The sequence below is a fragment of the Gastrolobium bilobum genome, unplaced genomic scaffold, assembly GCF_033153095.1.
Source record: "Gastrolobium bilobum isolate Gb01-03AN ecotype WA unplaced genomic scaffold, APGP_CSIRO_Gbil_v1 utg112425, whole genome shotgun sequence".
Lineage (NCBI taxonomy): Eukaryota > Viridiplantae > Streptophyta > Magnoliopsida > Fabales > Fabaceae > Gastrolobium > Gastrolobium bilobum.
The window spans coordinates 17,554-35,834 of record NW_026897596.1 but is presented as its reverse complement, the minus strand read 5'-3'; the positions used below and the strand labels follow the sequence as shown (position 1 = coordinate 35,834).

General features: G+C 35.2%; 1 pseudogene; it reads left to right on the top strand.

Annotated features, from left to right (window-relative positions):
* Positions 1-88: 88 nt before the first annotated feature.
* LOC133308410 (calcium-dependent protein kinase 1-like) lies at positions 89-10,382 on the top strand (annotated as a pseudogene).
* Positions 10,383-18,281: the final 7,899 nt, after the last annotated feature.

The window sequence follows — 18,281 nt, the reverse complement described above, 5'->3', positions numbered from 1 at the left end:
TTCACTTGTGAGTAAAAGGCCAAATCCAAATGATCCAGAGACTGTTCATCAAAAGCCTCTTGAGGTAGTGAAATTTGACAACAAGGAGATGAAGCAGGTGCAGCAGACAACAGATAAAGAGAGCAATAAACCTTCAGAGGAACAAATAAAGCACGTGGAACAGAACACCATTGTACTAGAGCCAGTTAGGCAGAAGGAACATACTAGACCAGCAGAGCCAGCAAAACGAGAAAAGTTCCATAATGTTAAGATGCAATCAATTGCTGGGCTTCAAGTAGATTCGGTTTTGCAGAGAAAAACGGGTTATCTTAAGGAGTACTACAATCTGGGATGGGAACAAGTATGCCTGCAAGTCCATTCCTAAAGAAAAAATGGTGACAGATGATGATGTGGAGGATGTGAGGAGGGAGATTCAGATAATGCATCACTTGGCAGGTATTCCCAATGTTGTTTCCATTAAAGGGGCTTATGAGGATGCTGTTTCGGTTCATGTCGTTATGGAATTATGTGAAGGGGGTGAGCTTTATGATAGGATTGTGGGAAAGGGATATTACACGGAAAGAAAGGCAGCTAAACTTGCAAGGACTATAGTTAGTGTTGTTAAGGATTGCCACGCCCTTGGAGTAATACATCTTGATCTTAAGCATGAGAATTTTCTTTTCGTTAATGGCCATGAAGACTCCACCCTTAAGGCAATAGATTTTGGATTGTCTGTTTTCTTTAAACCAGGTTCGATTTTCTTTTCCTTTTTCCCCCTTGTTCAATTAAAATCTATATGAGTGTTTGTCACTAACAATCTTCATTTACAGGAGATGTTTTCAAGGATCCGGTTGGAAGTCCTTTTTATATAGCACCTGAAGTTCTAGGCAAACGTTATGGCCCAGAAGCTGATGTCTGGAGTGCTGGTGTGATCATATACATTCTCTTATGCGGAACACCTCCATTTTGGGGTGGTAAGAGTTCTTAAGATGTCTTTCCCTTGATGATCCAATCATTTTGTTTAATTTCTATTTCCTTATAGGTTTCTTCTGGTTCTAAAAATTGAGATTTTTTATTTTGTTCCTTGGTAATAGGAACAGAGCGAGAAATATATTGGAATGTTTTGCATGGTGATCTTAATTTCTCTTCAGATCCTTGGCTGTATATATCTGAAAGTGCAAAAGACTTGATTAGGAAGATGCTTGTTAGAGATCCTAAACAAAGGATAACAGTTGATGAAGTTCTTCGTAAGTTTCAGTTTATGAATAAAATCACTGTACTGCTAATCTTTCAGTTTTTTCAAACACACACCCTAAGAACAAATTTATTGTATTTTTAAATATTTTGGACGAAAAAATCTGCATTGTATTGCCAGACTTTCTGACTTGTGAGTATTAATTGTAATTGTGACAAAATCATAGAACTTGAGGTTTTGTTACCATCTTGTAAGTGATCATGTTCCTTTTCTTTGCAGGTCACCCTTGGTTTCAGGTTGATGGAGGTGCGCCTCTTGATTCTGCAGCTTTGAGTCGCCTGAAGCAGTTTTCTTTAATGAAAAAGCTCAAGAAAACGGCTTTTACAGTAAGTAATCTTTCCATTACATAACTGTGTCCCATGAGAATATATGTTTTCCACTCTTTTGGGAATGATGACTAGTAGATTGTTATATATTGACTTTTATTTGCAAAGTTGAATATGTCAACATCTTAAATTCAATTTGGAATCATCAAATTATGCTCTTTTAATATTTTCCATATTGTTCTGTGAAGATTATTGCACAGAATCTTTCTGAAGAAGAAATTTCTGGTTTGAAAGAAATGTTTAAGAAGATAGATACTGACAACAGTGGTCAAATAAGTTTTGAAGAACTCAAGGTTGGACTGAAAACGTTTGGTGCTAATCTCAGGGGATCTGAAATTTTCGATCTAATGCAAGCTGTAAGTATTACTTCAGAATTTTCTTTAATTTCCTTAACGTCACAAAATAAACCTATATTTCGTACCCTTTATTTTGGTTTGGCCAAACATTTTCTCCTGTTAGAATATTAGGATTCTTATTGCTTTAGGACTTCTTATTATGTTAGTAGGAGTAGTCCTATTGGACTTGATTTGTTCATGTTGTAACTTGACCAAGATTATGATAAGTGTTTGTTTATGATTAATCTTGCAAGGAAAGCTCTTTGTAATCATTTCTTGAAACATGTTTATACAAAGTAGCGAAAAGTATAATAATAAATAACAATCAAAAAAATATTATAATAAATCACTTCTACTAGCACATTGTTATAATCCATTTGTCCCACTTTTGTTTCTGATTGCAGGCAGATGTTGATAACAGTGGTACAATAGACTATGGAGAATTCATAGATGCAACATTGCATTTAAACAAAGTTGATATGGAAGATCATTTTGTTGACGCATTCTCATATTTTGATAAAGACGATAGTGGCCACATCACTCAAGGTAAGCTTCAAGCTTGTGAAGAATTTGGCACGCAGGATGTCCTCTTGGAGGAAATGATCCGAGAAGCTGATCAGAATAATGTGCGTACATTTTACAGTAACGTAATTTAATGCATGCTATGTTATCTGATGAATGAATCCATAACGCTTCAAGAATAGGATGCCCTTAACGTAATTTGGTAGTGTAAAAGATCCAATTAACTTAAAACTTTAGTTGTCAGGTGGGGGGTTACATTAATGATTTTATATTATATCTCTCTACCAGGTAAATTGAATATTGATAGATCTTCTACTTAAATTCACCTAAGAAGGAAGAACCAACCAAAAAAAAGAATTGAACGGGGTAGCATTGTTATAAGTGATCTCATGTTGGTGTTCCTGATCAAATTGAAACTTAGATTTAGGTAGTAGCGGTCTAAAGGATAACACTAGTTTTAGCATTGGATTTATGGAGGCACTCTCAGTATGTTAAGAAAAAGTGGATACGTTTTTCTTGCTTTTGTTAACTTAGCATTTCCCTGCGGGGTGGTGAATTTAGTTCCTCTTAAATAGCTTAGCCAATAGCTATTATTCTATTTTTTGTTTTTTGGTAATCAATGGTTATTATTCTTTAAAAATGTTGATAGGTTTGTTTCTTGGGTTTTGCCATTTTATGTAAATCATAGAGGAAAACATGATCTTGGCAATTTAGTCTTTGATTTTTGACTTGGTGACATTTTTCATTCACACTAGCATTTATATAGGAGAATTGAATGCATCTTTTTAGAGAAGGACAATTCATCTCAACAAGTTTAACATGAACTGATGAAAGAGTGACTTGACTATCGAGTTGGTAGAGGGAGCTTTTCAAATGGGGCCTGTCATGTTCATCACTTAGGGTTCAAAGTATTGTTATAATGTCTTGCCTAATGTAAAAAAATCACTATTTGGATTATATTTCTATCTCGCCTCTAAATGGTGGATATGAATTGTGATGTAAAACAACCTATCTATAAAGTGGAAAATTAAAATAAATTCAAATCTGAATTTGCTCCAAGGCTAAAGATTTAAGGCCAAATTTTGGTTATCTGGATTTGGAAGTCTAATTTGAAGAACGAAATGAAAAATTGCTAACTTTTCCAAATTCGCTGATTGAAACATTACCTTATATGATCCAAACACAATGTTATAAATTATAGCCATGGTATCATCATCTCAATAATTTTTCGAATAATAATTTTATTCTCATTTCACCAAGAAAAAAAAATCTCGTGGCTCAGGAAGAAAGCACAAAAAAAGACCAAACATACATGTTGTTTGTATATTAATCGAATTATTCCCTGCATACGTATTCTGCTTTATATAGGGAAACATCCCATGTAGGGTTTTTGACTTCTATGTAAAGCCTTTTGATAAGGACAACGGAAGATACACTGAACTCTGGTCAATTTGTAGGTATATGCTATTCTCCAATGTATAATATTTGCTATTCAAAAGGATAGAATTGGGGAAAAATTAAGTTGTAATGCTTTCCATTATACTAGTATATTAACCGCGCGATGCACGATAAAAAATCACAAATCAAATTTTTATTCATTTTTTCAAATTTAAATCACAAATCAAATTTTATTTATTTTTTTATATTAAATCACAAACCCAGAACTCAGAGGCTTCTGGGTTTAACTGCTCTTATAATACCATTCTTGAAAATTTAAATTATGTTTGTGAGAAATAAAATATGCCAAATGAGATGTCATTGCATAGATCTCGAAAAGTTATGTGGAATCAAAAAAAGAATTACCGGATTTGGATACCCGAGTCAAAAGTTATGGCCTTTAGAAGTTTTATGATTAAATTAATATTATTTTTGGAAAAAAATATGACACGTATCAACACCTGATGAGTGACGCCCAAATTTAGGCGTGATTGCCTCTTGAGTGACGCCCAATTTAGGCGTCATTGGTGACGCCCAAAATAGGCGTCTTATTGTGCAATAAATATGTAATTATTTCCAAAACTGTAATAAATGCGTAATTAATTTATTTAAAAACATTAAATAAATTTTTTTGCTGAACTTTTCCATATATATATATATATGAAGACTCTGTCACAAATGTCATTCTCAATCACCTCAAAGTTTCCCCTTTTGACGCCTTCAAATCACCTCTATTTTTGTTTCCATAATGTGTTTCATTAGTGCATTAATGTGATTTATATTTTTTTATTTTTTTGGAAACATCTTTGAGAGATTTTGTTTTTTTTTTGGTGAAATCTTTGAGAGATTTTTATTTCACACGTTATGGTATCATCGGTCTCATTCAGCAATTATGGTATCATCTTTTTCACTATATATAATAGCGAGGTTGGTGCAGAAAATCGAATACTATTTCGGGGCTTCGTTTCTGTAGCGGACCCAGACAATGGGAGGCCCAAACGAATGACAAAGCCACCAGCCCACCTCAAAGATTATGTTTAGTGCTTTATTAGCTAGGAGTCTTTTATTTTTATTTAATAATTACATGCAATTAGTAGTTTATTAGTTGTCGATTGTAGTTTATTAGTTGTCGATAGGATTAATCATCCTTATCTTCAATCAGTCATTAGCAATTAGTAGTTTATTAGTTGTCGATAGGATTAATCATCCTTATCTTCAATCAAACATTAGCTGGCAATCCTTAAGCCATTAGGTTTATTTTGCTATAAAACCCTGAAAAAGATCAATACAAAAGCATCGAATGTTTGATCGCAATTCTTCTCCCCTTAAAAAATTCTCTCATCTCTTACATCTCTTATTCTTCTCTCTTTCTTTTAAGTAATACCCCTTCGTTGGTGCTTTCATCTGATCTCCCTCCCAAATGGCAGAGAACACACGCATGCGTGAAATGAATAAGCGTGTGGAAACGTTGGAACAACAACTCCAGGCAGCAGAAATCGTACGTGAACAACAACAATTGGCATTATAGGACTCGCAAGCACAACTGCTGCAATCGCAAACCCAACAAAATCAACAATTTTCTATACTCAGATAGGACATCAATCGGATTCTCGAAAATCAGTCAAACGGATCTGGAATCCTCGGATCAGGTCCCTACAAACCTCCGCCCATCTCAGGCATTAACCGCACACAACCAATGAAAATTACTTTTCCGAGGTTTGCAGACGGAGATCCAACTGATTGGATTTTTCATGCCAATCGATATTTTGAATTCTATCAAATACCCGAGGCGGAACGTGTGCTAATTGCATCTTTCAACCTCGACAAACCAGCAAATACTTGGTTCCAAGGACTTTTTAATGATGGGTTAATTCCCAATTGGGCCGCATTCATGGTGGCGGCGCAAAGGCGATTTGGACCATCGGAGTTCGAAGATCCGGCAATATGTCTTGCCAACCTTCAACAACAAACCACAGTTAGCGAGTTCCAGGCTAGTTTTGAAGTCATAGCCAGCAGAGTACCAGGCCTTTCTCCTACACTAAAAAGAGCACTCTTTATGGCCGGTCTAAAATCGAACATTAGGAGACAAGTCCTAATTCAACGACCTCAAGATGTCCATGCTGCTTTCTCACTGGCAAAAATATATGAAGACCAGCACACAGACTCCAATACCGGGTACAAAGCTCACGGACAGTGGACACCACACCCACCATTCACACAAAATCCATCAGTCAGTCAATCAAACTCCACCAAATATCCATCCACAACATCCCCACTTCCTATTAAGCGACTCTCACCAGAAGAAATACAACGTAAACGAGAAAAAGGGCTTTGCTACAGTTGTGATGAAAAATACGTGTTTGGCCATAGATGCAAAGGGAAAGCCACCTTGCTATATTTTGACGGCACAGAAGATGATCCACCTCCGCCCGAAAGTGAGGAACAAATAGAATCTCCAATTACAGATAATGTTTCTAATTCATTTTCTGAGATCAGTTTGAACGCCTTATTGGGCCACTATTCGCCATGATCTTTTCGTTTAATGGGAACGATATTTGGGAAACAAGTTCAGGTTTTAATCGACGGCGGAAGCACTCATAATTTTATCACGCATAAAATGGCTACTTATTTGGGACTGGTTTTGCAGACTTTAGAGACGTTTACTGTGCAGGTAGGCAATGGTGAGGGACTTCAATGTCAGGCATATTGCAAGGAAGTACCCCTAGTGATGCAGTCTCACACATTTTCAGTGGATTTATACGCTTTGGAGTTGAAAGGTGCAGATATTGTCCTAGGAGTTCAATGGCTCAGTACCTTAGGACCCATTCTTACTGATTATAGCCAATTAATAATGACCTTTGACCACCAAGGTAACAATATTCAACTTCACGGACACCGTCCTGACAACCCAATACTTATATCTTCTGCAAAGTTGAATAAACTTATGGTCACAGATGCATACACTTCATGCTTCATGTGTTTCATCCGTCCTCACTCTTCAACACCTACTTCCCCTCAAACACATGACACGGAACCCCACCATATTGTACCTGACATTCAAAACTTACTCTCCAACTACAATGATGTGTTTACCATTCCCAATACCTTACCACCACACCGACCACATAACCACCACATCAATTTACTCCCTAACACACAGCCTGTCCAAGTTAGACCCTACCGTTACCCACATTTCCAAAAGAGCGAAATTGAAAAATTATGTCAAGAAATGCTCTCAACAGGAATCATTCGCCCTAGCCAGTCCCCATTCAGCTCTCCTATCCTATTGGTGAAAAAGAAAGACGGTACTTGGCGATTTTATGTAGATTACAGAGCTTTAAATGCAATCACGGTCAGAGACCAATTTCCTATATCGACCGTAGACGAATTGTTGGACGAACTCCACGGGGCCACAATATTCTCCAAACTTGATCTATGATCTGGTTACCACCAAATTCGCATGCACTCAGAAGATATTCATAAGACAGCATTCATAACACACCACGACCACTTTGAATTTATGGTTCTACTGTAAGAACCCGCACCGTTAATTAAGGAATTTAATTAATAAATTACGAGAAAATAGGAAATGATTCCATAATTGACCCTAATAATTATTTATGAGGCTTAATAATCGTAATAAGTGATTAAGAATGCTGAAAGTCACTTTTCGGAAGAAAAGTGCAGATACCGGTTCTGCTAGTCGGTATAAATGTGTACCGAAAAAGTATCCCAGAAAATTAATGTAAGTGCATGATAATTACTAGAATAATATGTAGGACTTGTAAAACGAGTTTCAAGTCCAAATAATGAGGACTGGTGCTAGAAACCGGTACTGGCTCTGAAAAGCGCGTACCGGAAAGTTGCTCAGAAAATTATAAGAAAAATATGATAATTCTTAGAAAATTATGTAGTTTCAGAATCCAAAGTTTGGGATTAAAATGCTAAGCGTAGCAATTAAAGTTAATACTTTGTGTTAAGTGTGTTTGGGCTATAAATACTCATTTAAGGGCTCACAACCCTAGGTAACAGAAAACCAGCATGAGTTTCTCTGTGGTGGCTGACCTCCTTTGCTGTTCCATTGCCATTTACTCCATTTTGAGACTTTGTGATCATTTTATGCTTGTTTCTCCTTAAAACCTTCATAAACACTTGTTCTTGTTTGAGTGAGCCTTGGGAAGTTGGAAGACACCATTTTTCTGAGTGATCAACCATTGTTCTTGTTGTTTGGGGGCTGACCTTGGTGGTTGGGTTGAAAGAAGTCTTGTCTTGGGTTTTTGGTGGTCCAAGTGTTGATCTTTGGTGCTAAAGGGTCAACCTTTCTTACCATTTTCGTGCACCATATTTCCAGTAGCTGTTGAAGTTGTTCTGGGAGCTTCTTGAGCAGTTGAACCTCTGTTTTGGCCTTTGGTATGTATACCAACCTTTAATCTTGAGTTTAATGCTTAAAAATGAAAGCTTGATGCATGCTAAGGTTAAAAGATGATAACTTGTTGTTGGGAGAGGCTTAACACATCTAGAAATGCATGATTAGGTGTTTAAAATCGGTAAAAATGGAACCTTTGAAGGATATCTTCACGAAAATGCAGAAACTGCATTCTGTCGTGAGATATCCGGATATCTGTCAAACTGATATCCAGATATTGGATATCCGGATACGTGGTTTTGGGATATCCGGATATTGGATATCCGGATATGTGAATCCGTATATCCGGATATGCATATCCGGATATGGACAGTGAGATATCCGGATATTCTGGGATTTCGCAGAACAGCAACTGTGTTGTGTGAACAGTAGGCTATTGGGGGGTTTTTGGACCCTTGTTTGATGAAGTTGAACTTCTGTATTTAATGGATTAAGCCAGAATCATGGGATTAAGGGCTTGTGGCTTTGTTAGAAGCTTTAAGACTTGAAAACGTAATGAAAAGGCGTTGTCTTAATATTGTATGCTTGTGGTGCATGTTGTTGATGTATTGTTGGTCCATAACAGATTATGAATCTGTTGTGTTTGGACTTTGAGCTGTGGACTCTTGACTTTTGGAGTTAGCTTGCAAGGTAAGCTTTCATGTCCTCGGTTTAGCCATGTTGTGGTTCCACCATGTCCCATGGGGGTATGGTTTATGCATACTGTGTACATGCTTTTGGATATTTGACATGTTGATTGAACTTTACATGTAATGGCTTTTAATATGCATGTGTTGTTTCATCTTGACGGGAAGCCTGAGTATGTAGCGCCATACAAGACGGTGTACCGGGGTGAATGCAAGTGGTACTTGCACGGTGTGTAGGTGATAGACGTATACCTGCACTGTCTCTGGCCAGTAGATTAGTATTGACACACATAACATGATTATCTACTGCATTGCATTGTTTTAGAAATGATAAATGATAAACTGCTTTTGAACTTATATTATCTATGTTATGAGGTATTTCAGTTAGCTGTTTTATTGCAATTACATACAGGCGATGTTTTAATAATTGGTTATTAAGCAAGTTGGTAATGTTAATGACATCATAATTGAAAAGAAAAAGTCATTCCACATTTTTAATTAAGCGCAGCTTAATACGATATTATGATAACATTACCGGATATATACGGGGTGTTACATCTACCATTTGGGTTGTCAAATGCTCCCTCTACTTTTCAGGCAACAATAAATGATGTGTTCGCACTACTCCTCCGACGTTTTGTAGTCATATTCTTTGATGACATCTTAGTTTTCAGCCCAACATTACAAACACACGTCACACATTTATCTCAAGTCCTGGACATATTGAGGAAACAACAATTGTATGCGAAACTTTCAAAGTGCTCATTTGCTACATCATCTATTCAATTCTTAGGACACATTGTGTCTAGTGATGGTGTCGCACCTGACCCGGATAAAGTCATAGCAGTTTCAGAATGGCCTACTCCAACTACGGTCACTCAAGTTCGAGCATTCCTAGGGCTTTCAGGATACTATCAGAAATTTATTAAAGGGTATGCACAAACAGCTTCTCCAATCACTGATCTCCTGACAAAAGGCAAATTCCATTGGACAGAAGAAGCTAACACGACATTTATGGAATTAAAGACGTGCCTTACTGAAGCACCGATTCTCACTCTTCCTGACTTTCAAAAAGAATTTATAATTGAGAAAGATTCATCAGGTACGGGTATAGGAGCTGTGTTGCTACAAGATAGAAAAGCAATAGCGTATTTCAGTAAGAAACTCTTCCCACACATGCAAACTCAATCAAATTATATCAGGGAGATGTATGCTATTACGTCGGCAGTAGGCAAATAGCGTCAATACCTCTTAGGATCCAGCTTCGTCATACGAACGGACCATGACTCAAGAGCAAAGGAAAGGGCTCAGAACGGGGAGCTCCATGGGGAGAAGACAACAATCAACGACAAAGATGGAAGGAGGAATGAGGTAGTAAGCAACGATTCTTTCCAAATTCCACAGGGAATTAATGCCCCCAACCACTCAGCTGCAACAGGCATCAAGGCATCCACCCACTCAGTTGCACAAAGTTAGTCACGCACACTACTCGAGGAGTCACATGGGGAAGACGTCTTTAGGGATGAGGCTGATCCTTTGGGAGCCAATCATTTTCCCCTCAAAGGATTTCGGACCAACGCCATAATGCCACCTCAACCTGATCCATCACATACCCAGGCGGCAACGTCTACCATTGATCACGTTGCTGATGGACGAATCTGGACCGGCGGTTCCAAGCCCATTGAGAGGCCCACGCCACATGACTTTAAGCTTGAGGACAAGCTCTTTTCTGATGGGCAAGAGAGTGTAGCGGACCCAGATAATGGGAGGCCCAAACGAATGACAAAGCCACCAGCCCACCTCAAAGATTATGTTTAGTGCTTTATTAGCTAGGAGTCTTTTATTTTTATTTAATAATTACATGCAATTAGTAGTTTATTAGTTGTCGATAGGATTAATCATCCTTATCTTCAATCAGTCATTAGCAATTAGTAGTTTATTAGTTGTCGATTGTAGTTTATTAGTTGTCGATAGGATTAATCATCCTTATCTTCAATCAGTCATTAGCAATTAGTAGTTTATTAGCTGTCGATAGGATTAATCATCCTTATCTTCAATCAGTCATTAGCAATTAGTAGTTTATTAGTTGTCGATAGGATTAATCATCCTTATCTTCAATCAGTCATTAGCTGGCAAACCTTAAGCCATTAGGTTGTAATTTATTTTGCTATAAAACCCTGAAAAAGATCAATACAAAGGCATCGAATGTTTGATCGCAATTCTTCTCCCCTTAAAAAATTCTCTCATCTCTTCCATCTCTTATTCTTCTCTCTTTCTTTTAAGTAATACCCCTTCAGTTTGGTTATTGTTTCTTATATGCTTATGCTGAGGCAGTGATCGGTGTAAGATGGGAAACAATTGTGTTGGATCGAGAAACTCGAAAGATGGAGTATTTCCCTCGTTTCTTTCGAGTTCATTCTGTTGTTGGTCACAGCCAACGATTGAAGGGGTTTCACATGACTACGTGGAAATTTCTTGTGCACCTTCACTTGTGAGTAAAAGGGCAAATCCAAATGATCCAGATACTGTTCATCAAAAGCCTCCTGAGGTAGTGAAATTTGACAACAAGGAGATGAAGCAGGTGCAGCAGACAACAGATAAAGAGAGCAATAAACCTTCAGAGGAACAAATAAAGCACGTGGAACAGAACACCATTGTAATAGTCGTCTTTTTTAATAATTATTAGTTTATATTTCCCCAGTTTATCTTTTACTAGAGATCATTTTTTTTTCTTGTGCTTGATTTTACAAATCCTTTTAACCTATGCAGCCTCCTAAGAACAGCCTTGGTATATTTACACCTACCTGGTTCACAGCTGCTACATTTCTAAGGAAAGATGACCATCGAAAATTTGTTGCTGGCACCAACAACCATCAGGTAATTTTAATCAGCAGATTTTCTCAAATCCTAAAATAAACGAAGAAATAGATTTTTGATGTCTAATAACCCATGAATTAGGAGTTCAACAAAACAAGTCCTGCATGCAGAGATGCATCTATTACGGATATTCGAAGAATAAATACAACTCATGATGACAGAAAATCATCACTGTTCAAACATAGAAGCACATTTAGTTAGTTTTTTTAAAAATCATCTGTGTAGACTAACTACCAACTTGACATATGATTTTCCCATATACTCTATTCATTCAACTTTAATGAAACCCTAGATCTCATTTTCTGCTTGTGAAAATAACTGATGGCAAACACTGAAAACTGCATTAGAAAAATTTAGATTGATTATGAAGGTAAAAAAAATTGATGCTATCTTCTTGGCAAACAAAGAAGGCTGGAATGATGGCATACCCCAATTCAACACCATTATAAAAATCTAAGTATGAGTTATTCTACCTATCTTTTATGTTTATCTTTGCCTATTATTTATCAACACCATTATATAGGCATTTTGCGGCGGTTCAGAATCGGTTACAACCGTCGCTAAATAACAACTTTTATCATTTCTTTCTCTTATTGAGATTATGATATTGAAAAGTGATTGAAAAGTAATAGGAAAAGGTAGGGAAAAAAGTAGAATAGCTTATCCCAAAATTTATACAAAATAATAATAACAAAATATCTTTGGCCAAATCTTACCTAAAAAATAGGAAGATTTTGTTATAAAAAAAATAGAAAGTTTTGGTTAGTGGCAAGTTATTTGAAAACTTCCAACTCCTCTAGTCTCTCTCTCTTATCCTTTCACAATCCAAGACAAATTCACATCTTCATCACAATCCAAGACAAATTCACATCTTCATCACAATCCAATTACACTCCCAACAATTAAAGCTTCGGTACCCTTTCTATTGTAAAAGGATCTCAACTAAAATGGAAAGAATTTCAAAAATTAATCGATCATATTAACAAGGATTTATGAATATTTTGAGAAATTTCTCAGCACCCTTATTTTATTTATCTAAGATTTACAATCAGTAATTATGGAAATAGGAAATTACGATCCCACGTTAGGAAACATACAAATCAAATCAAAAACCATAATTTGATTTGTATGTTTCGCAATATCAGATAGACTAGGGATTGCAATTTCTTATTTTCATAAATAATGATTATAAATTTTAAATAAATAAAATAATTTTCTGAAGAATCTCTCAAACCATTCACAAATATTGGTTAATATGTTATCACCATTGCTTTTTCAATCGGCCTAACTACAACATAAGCAGATTGAAATGATGGCATACCCCAATTCAATAAACAAAAATAAAGATCAATTAGAGCCCTGGGAATGAAAAAAAATGGTCTTAAGAAACTGCCCCTCTATAAGATTCGACAGTACTCGAACCGAACTAGTCCAAAAAGGGTGAACCGGTTAGGAGACTCAAAACAAAAATAACGATCAGGTATGTGCTAGTCCATCTTCTTATTTTTATTGATATTTACATAGCAATGCTTAAGCTATGGAGGATAGTTTCATGGAAGGCTTTCAGTGGACGGCTGAACTTGCAAGAGTACACAAGAGAACCCCTTTTCTTGGGACAAATAATAGAAGCTTAAGGAAGAAGTAACATTCATCAGCATAGAGGTTATATACAAAGCATAGAAATGACACTTCAGGAGGCTATATGAAAATCACAAAACTTAAGCAATATAAAAATATTTTTGATAGAAAGGATGCTTTGCTGCAGAAAATCCTACATATTGTTCTAAATCCCAAAAACGGATCATTCAACCCCAACAGAAAAGATTTTCTCATTTCATTGCAACGATCGCTTCTGTGGCTATTCTCTCTAGATATTTTTATGCCACCTTTCTTTGCCTCACAACTAAAGCATCTCCTTAACATCTTTACACACAAGCTCCAACACTCAAAAATATAAGAACAACAGGCCAAAGCAACATTGAAGTTGGATTCTGTTCCTAAGATAGATACCTCATTATTTTAAGCTTAACCTAAACTAAAATCGAGACAAAAGTTTCACTAAATTTTGTCCTCAGCAAAGGTAAGAATATAAACATGACTGGGTTTTGTTTCCTGCAGACTAGCATATGAAATGTTCAACTTTTACAAATTTGACTCATTGCTGTGAATGACCATTCAAACATTTGGAAACTGCACCTTTGATGTCTGTATCAGTTGCTACAAAAGTGCACCTAACTCTCCTATGCAAAGTACATGGTGCATTTTTTAAGGGACTAGATCGAACTATTGTTGGCAACAAATAGCTAATTTATAACATGGTCTACAAGAAAAATATTTTATACGACAATATAAGGAATAAACAAGACAATGCTATAATCAAGTAAATAGTGCCCAAAAATTTCAGTCACAAATGGAAGATAAGGAATATCAATGAAGAATAGCATACTGTATTATATGGAAGCAAGTAAAACAATGCTATAATCTATGTTCTTAAATTTATGACAACCTTCCCATAACTTTGGGGATACCTGTGCGTATATCAACAGAAGCCATGTCACCAGAAGTATTCCCAATATAAATTGAATAGCCATCTATGTCCTCAGCCAGTGCTTTAATTGGTGTCTCACGGAAATCAAATGAAAGAACAGGCCTCCTCTGAGCAGATATGTCGTAAAGGAGAACCTGGTTAGAAGAATAATGAGAAAATGTATAATTATGTAGAGCTGCTAGAGAAAAAAATTAACAGAAACAATGAATTTTTCTCTTTCTGAACTAAAATGTCAAGTAAGCAGCACATCTTCAGTTTGAAACCATATTACTCATTTCATCTTTGTCAACAAAATGGAAAAGATCTATTGTGACTGAAAACGTTACGCGCTAGGCTATTTTTTGGAAGAAAAAAAAAAGGTTAATGCTAAGAAAACATTAATGTTATAGAAACCATTAACAAAAAAAAAATCAACTTTACTTTGTGGAATCAATTCAATCAAGTAATGTCAATATATGCAAGATATGCTTCCTTATGTATTATCATTGATAACTGGCACACGTATACGCAAGCACAGTTAAGAGAGGAAAAAAGTGAAGAAAGTAATGCAAAAAATATGAGAAGTAGAGAGAAAGAAAGGGTTGTGGCGATTTGAAAAAAATCAATTGATTACATTTTTACTTTAAAAAAATTTAAACCTTCATATATTATTAATTAATGTCACAAAAAGTTGATTTGAAAAGAATATTTTTAGAACTTATTGGGAAAAAGTGAATATTGAAAAATACCTTCCAGTTCAATTAATTATTAAAAAATAGAAATATCAAAGGTCAAACTTATCACTTTAAGAAACTAAGCCATACAACTGGATTGCAACCTTTTACAGAACAGATTATCTATAATCCACAACAAATAAAGTATCCCTACATAAATATGCTTTGTATTTTATCTGTATGTGATGTACCTTATTGTTTTTAGTGAGTTGCACCTCAAATACTATCACTATAGTTAGTTAGATAGTTGGAGTCTGTTAGATTTGGTTATATTCTCTGAATCAATTATGAGTCTGCTGGTATTAGCTCTATAAATAGAGCAGGTTTTGTATCATTCGGTAAATTTTTCTGATCAATTAATGGATTCATATTTTCTCTCGGATTTTCTCTCGCTTTATCTTTGATTTCTATTATGTTTTTCTCTTATAACAAAAGTTGATGATTTTTCCCTCTTTGTTTCTCTTTGCACCTGCATTCATGTTCTTTATCATAGTAACATGGGTTCCATGGTTTTGTTATAATTTTTTTGTTCGCGAAGTGATCATATAATTCAACAACATGGGTGTAATTTTTGTTTTTTTGAGTAAACTCAAGGGTATTTTTTAATTGTAATTGAAGGCTAATCTTTATCGAGTATTATCGAATTCATTCAGGGGATTCTCTCTCAAATCCTTTTTTTTTTTATTTCCAGGGCTCTAATTCGAAATCTCTGGTTAAGGGGCTCATTACCACATGTGCCGAAAGAGTTTGGTAACATGGGTGTAATTAAGAGTAGTGAAAATGACATTGTCACATGCAATGAAGTCATGGTACAAGATGAATACCCAAGTACTGAAGATTCATCGAATGTCACGTCAAGCAACAACGACGACGATGTTACAAAACATCCAGAGCAGATTAAAACAAAGGAATGTTTGGTGCAGCGAAGATTTAGCCTTAGACTTCAAAATCGGGCAAAAGACAATGGCAAAGATAATAAAAAGAGGTCAATGAGTGATAACAATTCTGATCCGAAGAGAGCAAAGATTGAAGTAGGTGAAATATTCATAAGTGATACAAGCCCTCCCTCAAGTGATTTTCTTCATGTATTTGATGAATTGGACTTCAGGGGCGTTCTAATGATAAAAGAATCGTTGAGATCTTTCAATCTCCATAGACTTGAATCTTCTCAGGTAATAAAATTAATTTGCACATTATTTATATAATCGTTTGTGTTCTTTATTAGTTCTTGAAGTATAGAAAAAATCGTTTTTCGTTTCCTATTTTATTTTATTTATTTATTTGGCAAAATATGACTACGTGATGTCTTTTTCAATTGGTTTCTTTAATACTGTCCTACAGGTAGAGCAGAATAAATCCAAGAAGCTGGATAAGAGGGATGCCAAACTTTTAAGGACTAAGGTAAGCCTTTTAAGAACAATTTTTCCTAAACTCCAATTAGAAATTGTGTAAAATATATTTCTTGAAACTTACTTTTTTTTTCAGCCAGGAACCTTTTGATTAATTCACTTTGAGGTGTATTAGTTGATAAATTATTCTTACATTGATGTGCTTTTGAGTCAAAACACAGCCGAAATATGTTTGTCAGCCATGATTCTGTTCTCCATTGATTCATAGTTTTATTTTTATAGTGAGACATATATAACTCCATAAGCCTTGTGGAATGGGCATCAATATATTCTTGTATCTACCAAGCACATACCTGATCTTTATTTTTGTTTTGAGTCTCCTAACCGGTTCACCCTTTTTGGTCTAGTTCGGTTCGAGTACTGTCGAATCTTATAGAGGGGCAGTTTCCTAAGACCATTTTTTTTCATTCCCAGGGCTCTAATTGATATTTATTTTTGTTTATTGAATTGGGGTATGCCATCATTTCAATCTGCTTATGTTTTAGTTAGTCCGATTGAAAAAGCAATGGTGATAACATATTAACGAATATTTGTGAATGGCTTGAGAGATTCTTCAGAAAATTATTTTATTTATTTAAAATTTATAATCATTATTTATGAAAATAAGAAATTGCAATCCCTAGTCTATCTGATATTGCGAAACATACAAATCAAATTATGGTTTTTGATTTGATTTGTATGTTTCCTAACGTGGGATCGTAATTTCCTATTTCCATAATTACTGATTGTAAATCTTAGATAAATAAAATAAGGGTGCTGAGAAATTTCTCAAAACATTCATAAATCCTTGTTAATATGATCGATTAATTTTTGAAATTCTTTCCATTTTAGTTGAGATCCTTTTACAATAGAAAGGGTACCGAAGCTTTAATTGTTGGGAGTGTAATTGGATTGTGATAAAGATGTGAATTTGTCTGGGATTGTGAAAGGATAAGAGAGAGACTAGAGGAGTTGGAAGTTTTCAAATAACTTGCCACTAACCAAAACTTTCTAATTTTTTTATAACAAAATCTTCCTATTTTTTAGGTAAGATTTGGCCAAAGATATTTTGTTATTATTATTTTGTATAAATTTTGGGATAAGCTATTCTACTTTTTTTCCCTACCTTTTCCTATTACTTTTCAATCACTTTTCAATATCATAATCTCAATAAGAGAAAGAAATGATAAAAGTTGTTATGATTCTTATATAATGGTGTTGATAAATAATAGGCAAAGATAAACATAAAAGATAGGTAGAATAACTCATACTTAGATTTTTATAATGGTGTTGAATTAGGGTATGCCATCATTCCAGCCTTCTTTGTTTGCCAAGAAGATAGCATCAATTTTTTTTACCTTCATAATCAATCTAAATTTTTCTAATGCAGTTTTCAGTGTTTGCCATCAGTTATTTTCACAAGCAGAAAATGAGATCTAGGGTTTCATTAAAGTTGAATGAATAGAGTATATGGGAAAATCATATGTCAAGTTGGTAGTTAGTCTACACAGATGATTTTTAAAAAAACTAACTAAATGTGCTTCTATGTTTGAACAGTGATGATTTTCTGTCATCATGAGTTGTATTTATTCTTCGAATATCCGTAATAGATGCATCTCTGCATGCAAGACTTGTTTTGTTGAACTCCTAATTCATGGGTTATTAGACATCAAAAATCTATTTCTTCGTTTATTTTAGGATTTGAGAAAAACTGCTGATTAAAATTACCTGATGGTTGTTGGTGCCAGCAACAAATTTTCGATGGTCATCTTTCCTTAGAAATGTAGCAGCTGTGAACCAGGTAGGTGTAAATATACCAAGGCTGTTCTTAGGAGGCTGCATAGGTTAA